Here is a 12290-nt window from a genome sequence, read left to right as displayed (position 1 = left end):
GCTTAGTGATGAAGAACTCCCCTCCCCCAGAGAAAAAGTGAATCTGCTTCTCCCCTGGCTTTTGAGGAGCCAGTGTGGGGCCCAACCGACCCCCATCCTGCCCCTGGTATCATGTCATAGTCCCTTCTGTGTCTGTTCTCCCAGCCCTTCCTGGATGAACACAGACTGGCCAATTTTCAAGGGAATGACTTTCCTCTTCTCGGTGTTGGCCAGGGGTGTTGGGACAGTATGATTTCTGAGTGATTTTGTATAGTATTGTTTCCTCCTTCCAGGTTGGGGGGTGATAACCACCATCCCAGGAATTCTCAATAAAAAGAAATAATAAAAGGTACGCAGATTGGGAAGGAAGAAATAAAACTCATTGTTTGCAGATGACATGATTCTCTATGTAGAAAATTCCAAAGGGTTCTGCCCCAAGATGGCATGTAGGAAGAGCCTGAACTTACCTCCTGCATGGACATAGCAAATCTATACCTATTTATACAGCAATTCCTCCTGAAGAAGAACAGAGAGCTGACTGAACAGCTTCTGCACAACAAAAGATAGAGAGACCACATAGAGAACATTGAGTTGGAGACACAGTAAGGGAATCCCACCCCCGATGCTGCAAACTGCAGTGGGGAGAGACAGTACCGAGGGACCATGAGCAGATTCATCTGCCCTGGGGCACAGGAAAAAAGCTGTGGCTTAAAAGAACAACTAGAATATAAAGGATCCTGCCTCAGAACTCCACCAAATGGCAGGGGAGCTACTAGAGCCCTCTCTGGGTCGCAGGGCCTGGCAAGTGCCATGGTTTACATTGCCCCACCACCTTGATAGCCTGGATGGGAGCAGGGGCCAGGCACCATAGCTGGCCTACCACCTCAGTGAGCCCCAGGCCCTAACCCAAGCCCACACCAGCCCAAGAAGTCCCATCAAGGCAGCCCCAGTGCACTGCACAGTGGGACACCCCTGGTCAACACTCACTACAACTCTGGCTGACATAGGGGCACAGCAACCCAGAACTCTCCAGGCCCACACCACTTTAGCCCCAGATGACTTGCTAGGGCACTCCTGGCACAGAGCACTCTGGGACCTCCTGGCTCATGTCTGCTTTGGCTCTAGTGACACCACCAGGACACACCAGCTCATGCCCCACCTCAGTTCCCGCCATGCAGTGAGGGCATCCCCTGTGCTGAGCACCGGCAGACCACCACCTGCTCCCACTTCAGCTTCAACTGTCCTGCCCCAGAGCCACCTAGCCCATGCCCATTTCAGCTCGAGCGATCCCACCAGGACAGCCCCAGCACAGACTGCCCCAGGATCCCAGTCCACACCAGCCACAGCTCCAGCTATCCAGCCAAAGTCACCAGGTACACACAGTCTACACAGGGGATGACTGTACACAAGGCCATTCTTGCAAGGTTAGGAGAAGTAGCTGTTCTACCTAATTCATAGAAACAAACACAGAAAGTCAAGCCAAATGAGGAGACAAAGGAATAGGATCCAAAAGAAAGAACAAAACAAAACCTCAGAAAAAGAACTAAATGAAACAGAGATAACCAATCTACCTGGTAACGAGTTCAAAGTCATGGCCATAAAGATGTTCACCAGGCTGCAGAGGAGAGTGGAGGAACTTAGTGAGACCTTCAACAAAGAGACAGAAAATATATCGGGGTGCCTGGGTGGCTCACTCGGTTAAGTGTCTACCTTCAGCTCAGGTCATGATCACAGCGTCCTGGGCTGGGCCCCCGAATCAGGCTCCCTGCTCAGCGGGGAGACTGCTTCTTGCTCTCCCCCTCCTGCTGCTGCTTCCCCTGCTTGTGCTCTCTCACTCTCTCTCTCTGTCAAATAAATAAATAAAATCTTTAAAAAAAAAGAGAGATAGAAAATTTTAAAAAGAACCAATCAGGGTTGAAAAATACAATAACCAAAATGAAAAATGCACTAGACAGAATCAACAGGAGATTAGAGGATGCAGAAGAACAGATCAGCAATCTGGAAGCGGAATGGAAAGCACCCAAGCTGAACAGCAAAGGAAAAAAAAGAGCTTAAAAAAATGAGAATAGGTAAGGGATCTTTCAGACAACATCAAATGAACAAATATTTGCATTTTAGGAATCCCAGAAGGAGAAGAGAGATAGAAAGGGATAAAAAACCAATCTGAAGAAAGAACAGGTGGAAAATTCCCTACCCTGGGGAAGGAAACAGACATCCAGCTTCAGGAAGCACAGAGAGTTCCAAACAGGATGAACCCAAGGAGGTCCACACCACAAAACATAATAATTAAAATGCCAAGGACTAAAGATGAAGAGACAATTTTCAAAACAGCAAGAGAGGGGTGCCTGGGTGGCTCAGTCAGTTAAGTATCCAACTCCTGACTTCAGCTCAGGTCATGATCTCAGGGTTGTGAGACGGAGCCCCGTGTTGGGCTCCGTGCTGGGCATGGAGCCTGCTTAAGATTCTCTCTCTCCCTCTCCTCCTTCTCCTCCCCGCCCCTTCTCTAAAACAAAACCAAAACCAAACAAACAAAAAACATCCAAACCAAAAACCAAAAACAGCAAGAGAGAAAAAACTAGTAATGGAGAAGGGAAACTGCATAAGGCTCCCAGCTGATTTTTCAGCAGAAATTTTGCAGGCCAAAGAAAAGTGGCATAATATATTCAAAGTGCTGAAACAAAAAGCTTACAACCCACAGTACTCTAGCCGGCAAGGTTATCATTTAGAAATCAAGGAACTATACAGTCTCCTAGGCAATTAAAAGTTAAAGGAGTTCATCACCACTAAATTGGCCTTAGAAGAAATATGGAAGGGAGGTCTTTAAGTGGAAAAGAAAGGGCCATAATTAGAAGTAAGAAAATTATGAAATGAATAAATTACATGAGTAAAAGTAAACGTACAGCAAAGGTACTAGAGCACTCACTTAGAAAGTTACTTATAGGGCACCTGGGTGGCTCAGTCGATTAAGCGTCTGCCTTGGGCTCGGGTCATGATCCCAGGGTCCCGGGATCGAGCCCCGTGTTGGGCTCTCTGCTCAGCGAGGAACCTGCTTCTCCCTCTCCCTCCTGTTCTGCCTACTTGTGTTCTCTCTCTCTCTGTCAAATAAATAAATAAAATCTTTACAAAAATAAAAAAGGCAGTGTCCAAACTCATGTGACCATCAATGTAATATAGACTGCTATATACTTAGGATGTTCTATATGAACCTCATGATAACCAAACACCAGAAACCTATAATAGGTACACTAAATATAAAGAGAAAGAAAGCCAAGCAGAACACTGAAAAAAGTCATCAATCAAATGCAAGTGAGCAAGAGAAAAAGAAAGGAACAGAGAAGAGCTATGAAAAGCAGAAAACAATTAATAAAACAGCAGTAAATACATACCTATCAAGAATTACTTTAAATACAAATGGTCTAATTGCTCCAATCAAAAGACACAGGATGGAGGAATGGATAAAAAAAAGCAAGACCCGCTATATGCTGCCTACAAGAGACTCACTTCAGACCTAAAGACACATACAGACTGAAAGTGAAGGGAAAGAAAAGATATTCTATGGAACAATGGAAGTGAAAAATGGAAGTGAAAAAAAAAAAAAAGCCAAGGTAGCAATACTTGCATCAGACAAAGCAGACTATACCACAACGACTTTAACAAGACACAAAGTAGGGCTTTACATAATGATAAAGGGAACAACCCAACAAGACGATATAACAATTCTAAGTGTCTACGCTCCCAACACTGGAGCACCTAAATACATAAAGAGCATACCAAGCATTAACAGATATAAAAACATTAACAGATATGAAGGGAGAAATTGGCAGGAATTCAACAATAATAGGGGATTTTAACACCCTACTTACATCAATGGATAGATCAACCAGGCATAAAATCCATAAGGAAACAGTGTCTTTGAACGACCCAACAGACCATGTGGACTCAAAAGATATCTACAGAACACTCCATCCACAAACAACAGAAAACACATTCAAGAGCCCATGCATCATTTTCCAGAACAGGTCACACGTTAGGCCACAAAATATGTCTCAACTAAATCTAAGAAGATTGAAATTCTATCACGCATCTTTTCCAACCACAACAGTATGAAACTAGAGATCAATTTTAAGAAAATATTGGGAAAAACACAAACATGTGGAGGCTAAACAACATGTTACTAAACAACCAATGGGTCAACAAAGAAATCAAAGAGGAAATAAAAGAAATACACGGGTACAAATGAAAATGAAAACACAATCACTGGGTCACGGCGACCGCATTTCCAAGAGGGAAATTTAGAGTGATACAGGCCAGCCTCAAGAAACAAGAAAAGTCTCAAATAAACAATCAAACTTTACACCTAAAGGAACTAGAAAAAGAAGAACACACACACCCAAAGTGAAGAGAAGGAAGGAAATAATAAGATCAGAGGAGAAATCGAGACTAAAAACAAACAAACAAACAAACAAAAGCAATAAAAAGATCAAAGAAACCAAGAGCTGGTTCTTTGAAGAGATAACCAAAACTGATAAGCCTTTACCAATCTCATCAAGAAAAAAAGAGAACGCCCAAGTAAGTAAACAGACACATAGATCAATGGAACAGAATAGAGAGACCCAGAAATGGACCCACAACTCTATGGTCAACTAATCTGCCACAAAGCAGGAAAGAATATCCAATAGAATACAGTCTCTTCAACAAATGGTGTTGGGAAACCTGGACAGCGACATGCTGGAGAAAGAAACTGGATCACTTTCTTACACCATACACAAAAATAAATTCAAAATGGATGACAGACCTAAATGTAAGACAGGAAACCATCAAAATCCTAGAGGAGAACACAGGAAGCAACCTCCTCGACCTCAGCTGCAGTAACTTCCTACTAGACACGTCTCTGGAGGCAAGGGAAACAAAAGCAAAAATGAACTATTGGGACCTCTTCAGGACAAAAAGCTTCTGCACAGCAAAGGAAATAATCAACAAAACCAAAAGGCAACTGGCGGAATGGGAGAAGATATTTTCAAATGACATATCAGATAAAGGGCTAGTATCCAGAATCTGTAAAGATCAACACCCAAAAAACAAATAATCCGCTTAAGAAATGGGCAGAAGACATGAACAGACATTTCTCCAAAGAACACGTACAAATGGCTAACAGACACGTGAAAAAGTACTGAACGTCACTCATCATCAGGAAAATACAACTCAAAAGCACAAGGAGATACCACCTCACACCTGTCAGAATGGCTAAAATAAACAACTCAGGAAACGACAGATGTTGGTGAGGATGTGGAGAAAGGGGAACCCTCTTGCACTGTTGGTGGGAATGCAAACCGGTACAACCACTCTGGAAAACAGTATGGAGTTTCCTCAAAAAGTTAAAAATAGAACTACCCTATAACCCAGCAATTGCACTACAAGATATTTATCCAAGGGATACAAAAGTGCTGATTTGAAGGGGCCTGTGCACCCCAATGTTTATAGCAGCACTATCAACAATAGCCAAATTATGGAAAAAGCCCAAATGTTCATGGATGAATGGATAAAGAAGATATATATATGTATATGTATATATATATATATATATATATACACACACACATATATATACATATATATACATATATATAATATAGATATGTATACACACACACACACACACAAAATCGAATATTACTCAGACATCAAAAGGAATGAAATCTTGCCATTTGCAATGTCATGGATGGAATTACAAGGTAGTACGCTAAGCAAAATAAGTCTGTCAGAGAAAGACAAATATCATATGATTTGACTCATGTGGAATTTAAGAAACAAAACAGATGAACACATGCAAAGGGAAGGCAAAGTAAAAAGAGATAAAAGCAGAGATGGAGGCAAATCATAAGACACTCTATAGTTAAGAGAACAAAGTAAGGGTTGCGGGAGGGGAGGTAGGTGGGGGGATGGGCTAAATGGGTGATGGGTATTAAGGAGGGCACTTGCTGGAATGAGCACTGGGTGTATATGTAAGTGATGAGTCACTTAATTCTACTCCGGAAACCAATACTACACTATATGTTAACTAACTCGAATTTAAATAAAATTTTTAAAAAATGAAAGAGGAGAAGTAACAACGGATGTAGCGTGGAAAAGAAGGGATTTTAACAGACTACTATGAAAATTTACATGCCAACAAATTGGACAGCTTAAAACAAATGGATAAATTCCTAGAAACATATCATCTTCCAAAACTGAATGAAGAAGAAATAGAAAATCTGTACAGATTAATTACTAGTAGAGAAATTGAATTGGTAATCAAAAAACTCTCAAAAACAAGCGGGGGAAATCGGAGGGGTAGACGAACCATGAGAGACGATGGACTCTGAAAAACAAACGGGGTTCTAGAGGGGAGGGGGGTGGGAGGATGGGTTAGCCTGGTGGTGGGTATTGAGGAGGGCACGTTCTGCATGGAGCACTGGGTGTTGTGCACAAACAATGAATCATGGAACACTTTATCTAAAACTAATGATGTAATGTATGGGGATTAACATAAGAATAAAAAAAAAAACTCTCAAAAACAAAACCCAAAAAACAAATAAAAACCTCTCAACAACCAGAAGTCCAGGACCAGATGGATTCACAGGTAAGTTCTGCCAAAGAGATAAAGAAGAGTTGATACCTATTCTTCTCATAGTCTTCCAAAAAAATAGAAGAGGAAGGACAGCTTTCAAATACATTCTATAAGGCCAATACCACCCTCATACTAAACTGGACAAAGACACTACAAGAAAACAAAAACAAACTACAGGCCAATACCCTTGAAGAACATAGATGCAAATTCCTCAAGCATATATTAACAAACTGCTCTCAACAATACATTAAAAGGATAATTCACCATAAACAAGTGGGATTTATTCCAGGGATGCAAGGGGGGCTCAATATGCACAAATCAATCAATATGACACACCCACATTAACAAAATGAAGGCTAGAAATCATACGATCATCTCAACAGATGCAGAAAAAGCATTTGGCAAAATTCAAAACCTGTTTCTGATAAAAACCCTCAACAAAGCAGGTTTAGAGGGAACATACCTCACCACGATAAAGGCTGTATATGACAAACCCACAGCTAACGTCATACTCAATGGTGAAAAACTGAGAGCTTCTCCTCCAAGATCAGGAACAAGACAAGGATGTCCACTCTCACCACTTTTACACAACATAATACTGGAAGTCCTGGCCACAGCAATCAGACAACAAAAAGAAATAAAAGGCATCCAAAGTGGTAATGAAGAAGAAAACTGACACTATTTGCAGATGACACGATGCTAAGCAAACTCTAAAGACGTCACCAAAAAACTATTAGAAGTAATAGATGAATTCAGTAAAGTCGCAGGATACAAAATTCATATACCGAAATCTGTTGCATTTCTATACACCAATAATGAAGTAGCAGGAAGAGAAATTAAGCAAACAATCCCATTTACAATTGAACCAAAAAATAAAATACCTAGGCATAAACTCAACCAAGGGTGTAAAAGAGCAGTAGCCTGAAAACTAAAAAACACTGATGAAAGAAATTGAAGACAACACAAACAATTGGAAATGTATACCATGCTTATGGACTGGAAGAATTAATATTGTTAAAATGCCCATACTACCCAGGCGATCTAGAGGTTCAGTGCAATGCCTATCAGAATACCAACAGCATTTTTCACAGAACGACAACAAATAATCCTAAGACTTGTATGGAACCACAAAGGACCCCAAATAGCAAAGGCCATCTTGAAAAAGAAGAACAAAGCTGGAGGTATCACAACCCTAGATTGCAAGATATGCTACAAAGCTGTAGTAATCAAAACAGCATGGTACTGCCACAAAAAGAGACACACAGATCAAGAGAACAGAACAGAGAGCCCAGAAATAAACCCACATTTATAAATGGTCCATTAATCTCTGACAAAGGAGGCAAGGATATACAATGGGGGAAAAGATAGTTTCTTTAATAAATGGTGTTGGGAGAACAAGACAGCTACTTGCAGAAGAATGAAACTGGACCACTTTCTTACACTGTCCACAAAGATAAAGTCAGAATGGATTAAAGACCTAAATGTGAGACCTGAAACCATGAAACTCCTAGAAGAAAACATAGGCAGTAATCTCTTTGACATCAGCCTTACTAACATTTTTCTAAATATGTCCCCTCAGGCAGGGGAAACAAAAGCAAAAATAAACTATTGGCATTCTATCAAAATTAAGAGCTTTTGCACAACAAAGAAAACCATCGATAAAAGGAAAAGGCAACCTACCGAATGGGAGAAGATATTTGCAAAGGGTATATGCGATAACGGGTTAATATCCAAATCCAAATATATAAAGGATTTCTACAACTCAACACCAAAAAACCCCAAATAATCCATTTTAAAAATGGGTAGAGGACCTGAGTAAACATTTTTCCAAAGAAGACATACAGATGGCCAACAGACACATGAAAAGATGCTCAATATCACTAATCACCAGGAAAACGCAAATCAAAACCACAATGAGATATCACCTTAAACCTGTCAGAATGGCTAGAACCAAAAGACAAGAGCTAACAAGTGCTGGCGAGGATGTGGAGAAAAAGGAACCCCCATGCACTGCTGGTGGGAATGCAAACTGGTGCAGCCACTGTGAAAAACAGTATGAAGGTTCCACAAAAACTTAAAAATAGAGCCAGAGGGGAGGGCGGGTGTGGAAATGGGCAAAATTTTGTAAAGGGGTATGGCAGACACAGACTTCCAGTTATGGAATGAGTAAGTCATGGGAATAAGAGGCACAGCATAAGGAATGTAGTCAATGATATTGTAATACCCTTGTATGGTAACAGATGATAGGTATGCTTGTTGTGAGCACAGCATAATGCATAAACTTGTTGAATCACTATCTTGTACACCTGAAACTAATACAACATCGTATGTCAACTATACCAGAAGGAAGGAAGGAAAGAAGGAAAGGAGGAAGGGAGGAAGGGAGGGAAGGAGGAAGGGAGGGAGGGAGGGAGGGAGGGAATGGGGAAGGGAGGGAGGGAGGCCATATGATCCAATAATTCTGCTACTATTTATCCAACAAAAACGAAAATACTGAATTGAAAAGATATAAGCACCCCTATATATAGTTCAGCGTTATTTATCATAGCTAAGTTATGGAAGCAACCTAAGTGTCCACAGATTGATAAATGGATAAAGAAGATGTGCTGTAGATAGGTAGATAGATGTAAATACATACAGGATGGAATGTTATTCAGCCATAAAAAGGATCAGATCTTGCCATTTGTGACCACATGGATGAACCTAGAGGGTATTATGCTAAGTGAAATAAGTCAGACAGAGAAAGACAAATATGATATTATTTCACTTACATGTGGAATCTAAAAAACAAAACAGATGAGCAAAGAAACAAAAAAGCAGAAACATACCCATAAATACAGAGAAAAAAACTGATGGTTGCTGTGTGGTGAGATGGGGAGGATGCACCAAACGGGTACAGGGGAGTGGAAGGTACAGGCATCCAGCTATGGAATGAATAAGTCACAGGGATGAAAGGTACAGCATAGGGAATATAGTCACCGGTATTGTAATAGTGTTATCACTTGTGGTAAGCATAGAATAACATATAGAGTTGTCAGATCACTATGTTGTACACCTGAATCTAATGCAACACTGTGTGTTGACCCTTCTTCAATAAAGAAGGAAAATTCCAAAGAATGGACAAAAAAATAAATAAACTCCTGGAACTGATCAGCAACTACAGCAAGGTTGTAGAATATAAGGGTAATAATACACAAAAGTCCATTTTTTTTCCTTATAAACCAGCAATTAACAATTGGAATTGGAATTAAAAACACAATGCCATTTACATTAGCAGTCCACCCCCCAAAGAAATACTTATCTAATAAAATATGTACAGGATATATAGGGAAAAGTACAAAGGTCTGACAAAGAAAAATAAATATCTAAATAAATCTTTATTGAGGGATCTTCCGTGTTCATGGATTGGAAGACTCAACATGGTTAAGATATCATTTCTTCCCAACTTGATCTATAGATTTAATGCAACCCCAATCAAAATTGTAGCAAATTATTTTATGGATATTGAAAATCTGATTCTAAAGTTTATAGGGAGAGGCACCTGGGTGGCTCAGTCAGTTAGGCGTCCGACTCCAGATTTCAGCTCAGGTCATGATCTCAGGGTCATGAGAGTGAGCCCCACATTGGACTCCACGCTCAGTGGGGAGTCGGCTTGAGATTCTCTCCCTCCCCCTCCTTCTACTCCTCCCCCAACTCGCTCGCGCTCGCTCTCTCTCTCTCAAATAAATAAATAAATCTTTTAAAAAACTAAACTTTGTAAGGAAAGGCAAAAGATCCAGAATAAGCAACATAATAGTCAAAAAGAACAAAGTCGAGGACTGATACCATATGACTTCAGGATTCCCTATGAAGCCACACTAATCAAGACTGGTTTTAGCAAAAGAAGAGACAAACAGATCAATGGAACAGAAGAGAGCCTAGGAACAGACCCACCCATTTAAAGTCAAATAACTGTCGAACAATACTTATGCGAGAGTGGGCATCCTTGATGTGTCCCTGATCTTAAGGGAAAGGCTCTCAGCTTTTCCCCATTGAGGACGATATTCGCTGTGGGTTTTTCACAGATGGATTTTATGAACTTGAGGAATGTTCCCTCTATCCCTATACTCTGAAGAGTTTTAATCAGGAAAGGATGCTGTATTTTGTCAGATGCTTTTTCTGCATCAATTGAGAGGATCATATGGCTCTTCTCTCTCCTCTTATTAATGTGTTCTATCACGCTGATAGATTTGCAAATGTTGAACCACCCTTGCATCCCAGGGATAAATCCCACTTGGTCATGGTGGATGATCCTTTTAATGTATTGTCGGATCTTATTAGCTAGGATTTTGTTGAGGATTTTGGGGAATCCATATTCATCAGGGATATCGGTCTGAAATTCCCCTTTTTGATGGGGTCCTTGCCTGGTTTGGGGATTAAGGTAATGCTGGCCTCATAGAATGAGTCTGGAAGCTTCCCTTCTGTTTCTAGTTTCTGAAACAGCTTCAGGAGAATAGGTATTATTTCTTCTTTGAATGTTTGGTAGAATTCCCCAGGGAATCCATCAGGCCCTGGACTCTTGTTTTTGGGGAGGTTTTTGATCACTGCTTCACTCGCGTTACTGATTATTGGCCTAGTCAGGCTGTCAATTTCTTCCTATTTCAGTCTTGGCAGTTTATAGTTTCCAGGAAGGCATCCATTTCATCCAGGTTGCTCAGTTTATTGGCATATAGTTGTTGATAATAGTTTCTAATAATTGACTCTATTTCCTTGGTGTTACTCATGATCTCTCCCCTTTCATTCATAATTTTATTAATTTGGGTCCTTTCTCTTTTCTTTTGGTCAAGTCTGGCCAGTGGTTTATCGATCTTATTAATTCTTTCAAAGAACCAGCTTCTAGTTTCGTTGCTCTGATCTACTGTTCTCTTGCTACTGTTGTTCAACATGGTACTAGAAGTCCTAGCAACAACAATCAGACCACAAAAAGAAATAAGAGGTATGCAAATTGGCCGAGAAGAAGTCAAACACTCTCTCTTCGCAGATGACATGATACTTTATGTGGAAAATCTAAAAGGCTCCACCCCAAAATTGCTAGAACCCATATAGCAATTCAGTAATGGGGCAGGATACACAATCAACGCACAGAAATCAGTTGCTTTCTTATACACTAACAGTGCAACTGTAGAAAGAGAAATTAGAGAAACGAATCCATTTACAATAGCACCAAAAACCATAAGATACCTCAGAATAAACCTAACCAAAGTGGTAAAGGATCTATACTCTAGGAACTACAGAACACTCATGAAAGAAATTGAAGAAAACACAAAAAGATGGAAAAACATTCCATGCTCATGGATCGGAAGAATAAACATTGTTAAAATGTCTATGCAACCTGGGGCAATCTATACCTTCAATGCCATCCTGATCAAAACTCCAGTGACATTTTTCAGAGTGCTGGAACAATCCTAAAATTTGTATGGAGTCAGAAAAGACCCCGAATCACCAAGGAAATGTTGAAAAAGAAAAACAAAGCTGGGGGCATCACGTTGCCCGATTTCAAGCTATATTACAAAGCTGTGATCACCAAGACAAAGCATGGTACTGGCCCAAAAACAGACATATAGACCAATGGAAAAGAATAGAGAGCCCAGATATGGACCCTCAACTCTATGGTCAAATACTCCTCAACAAAGCAGGAAAAAACATGCAATGGAAAAAAGACAGT

The sequence above is a fragment of the Mirounga angustirostris genome, unplaced genomic scaffold, assembly GCF_029215605.1.
Source record: "Mirounga angustirostris isolate CCGP_5_RB_7025 unplaced genomic scaffold, mMirAng1.0.hap1 SCAF_11, whole genome shotgun sequence".
Classification (NCBI taxonomy): domain Eukaryota; kingdom Metazoa; phylum Chordata; class Mammalia; order Carnivora; family Phocidae; genus Mirounga; species Mirounga angustirostris.
Note: the sequence above shows the minus strand (reverse complement) of the source record.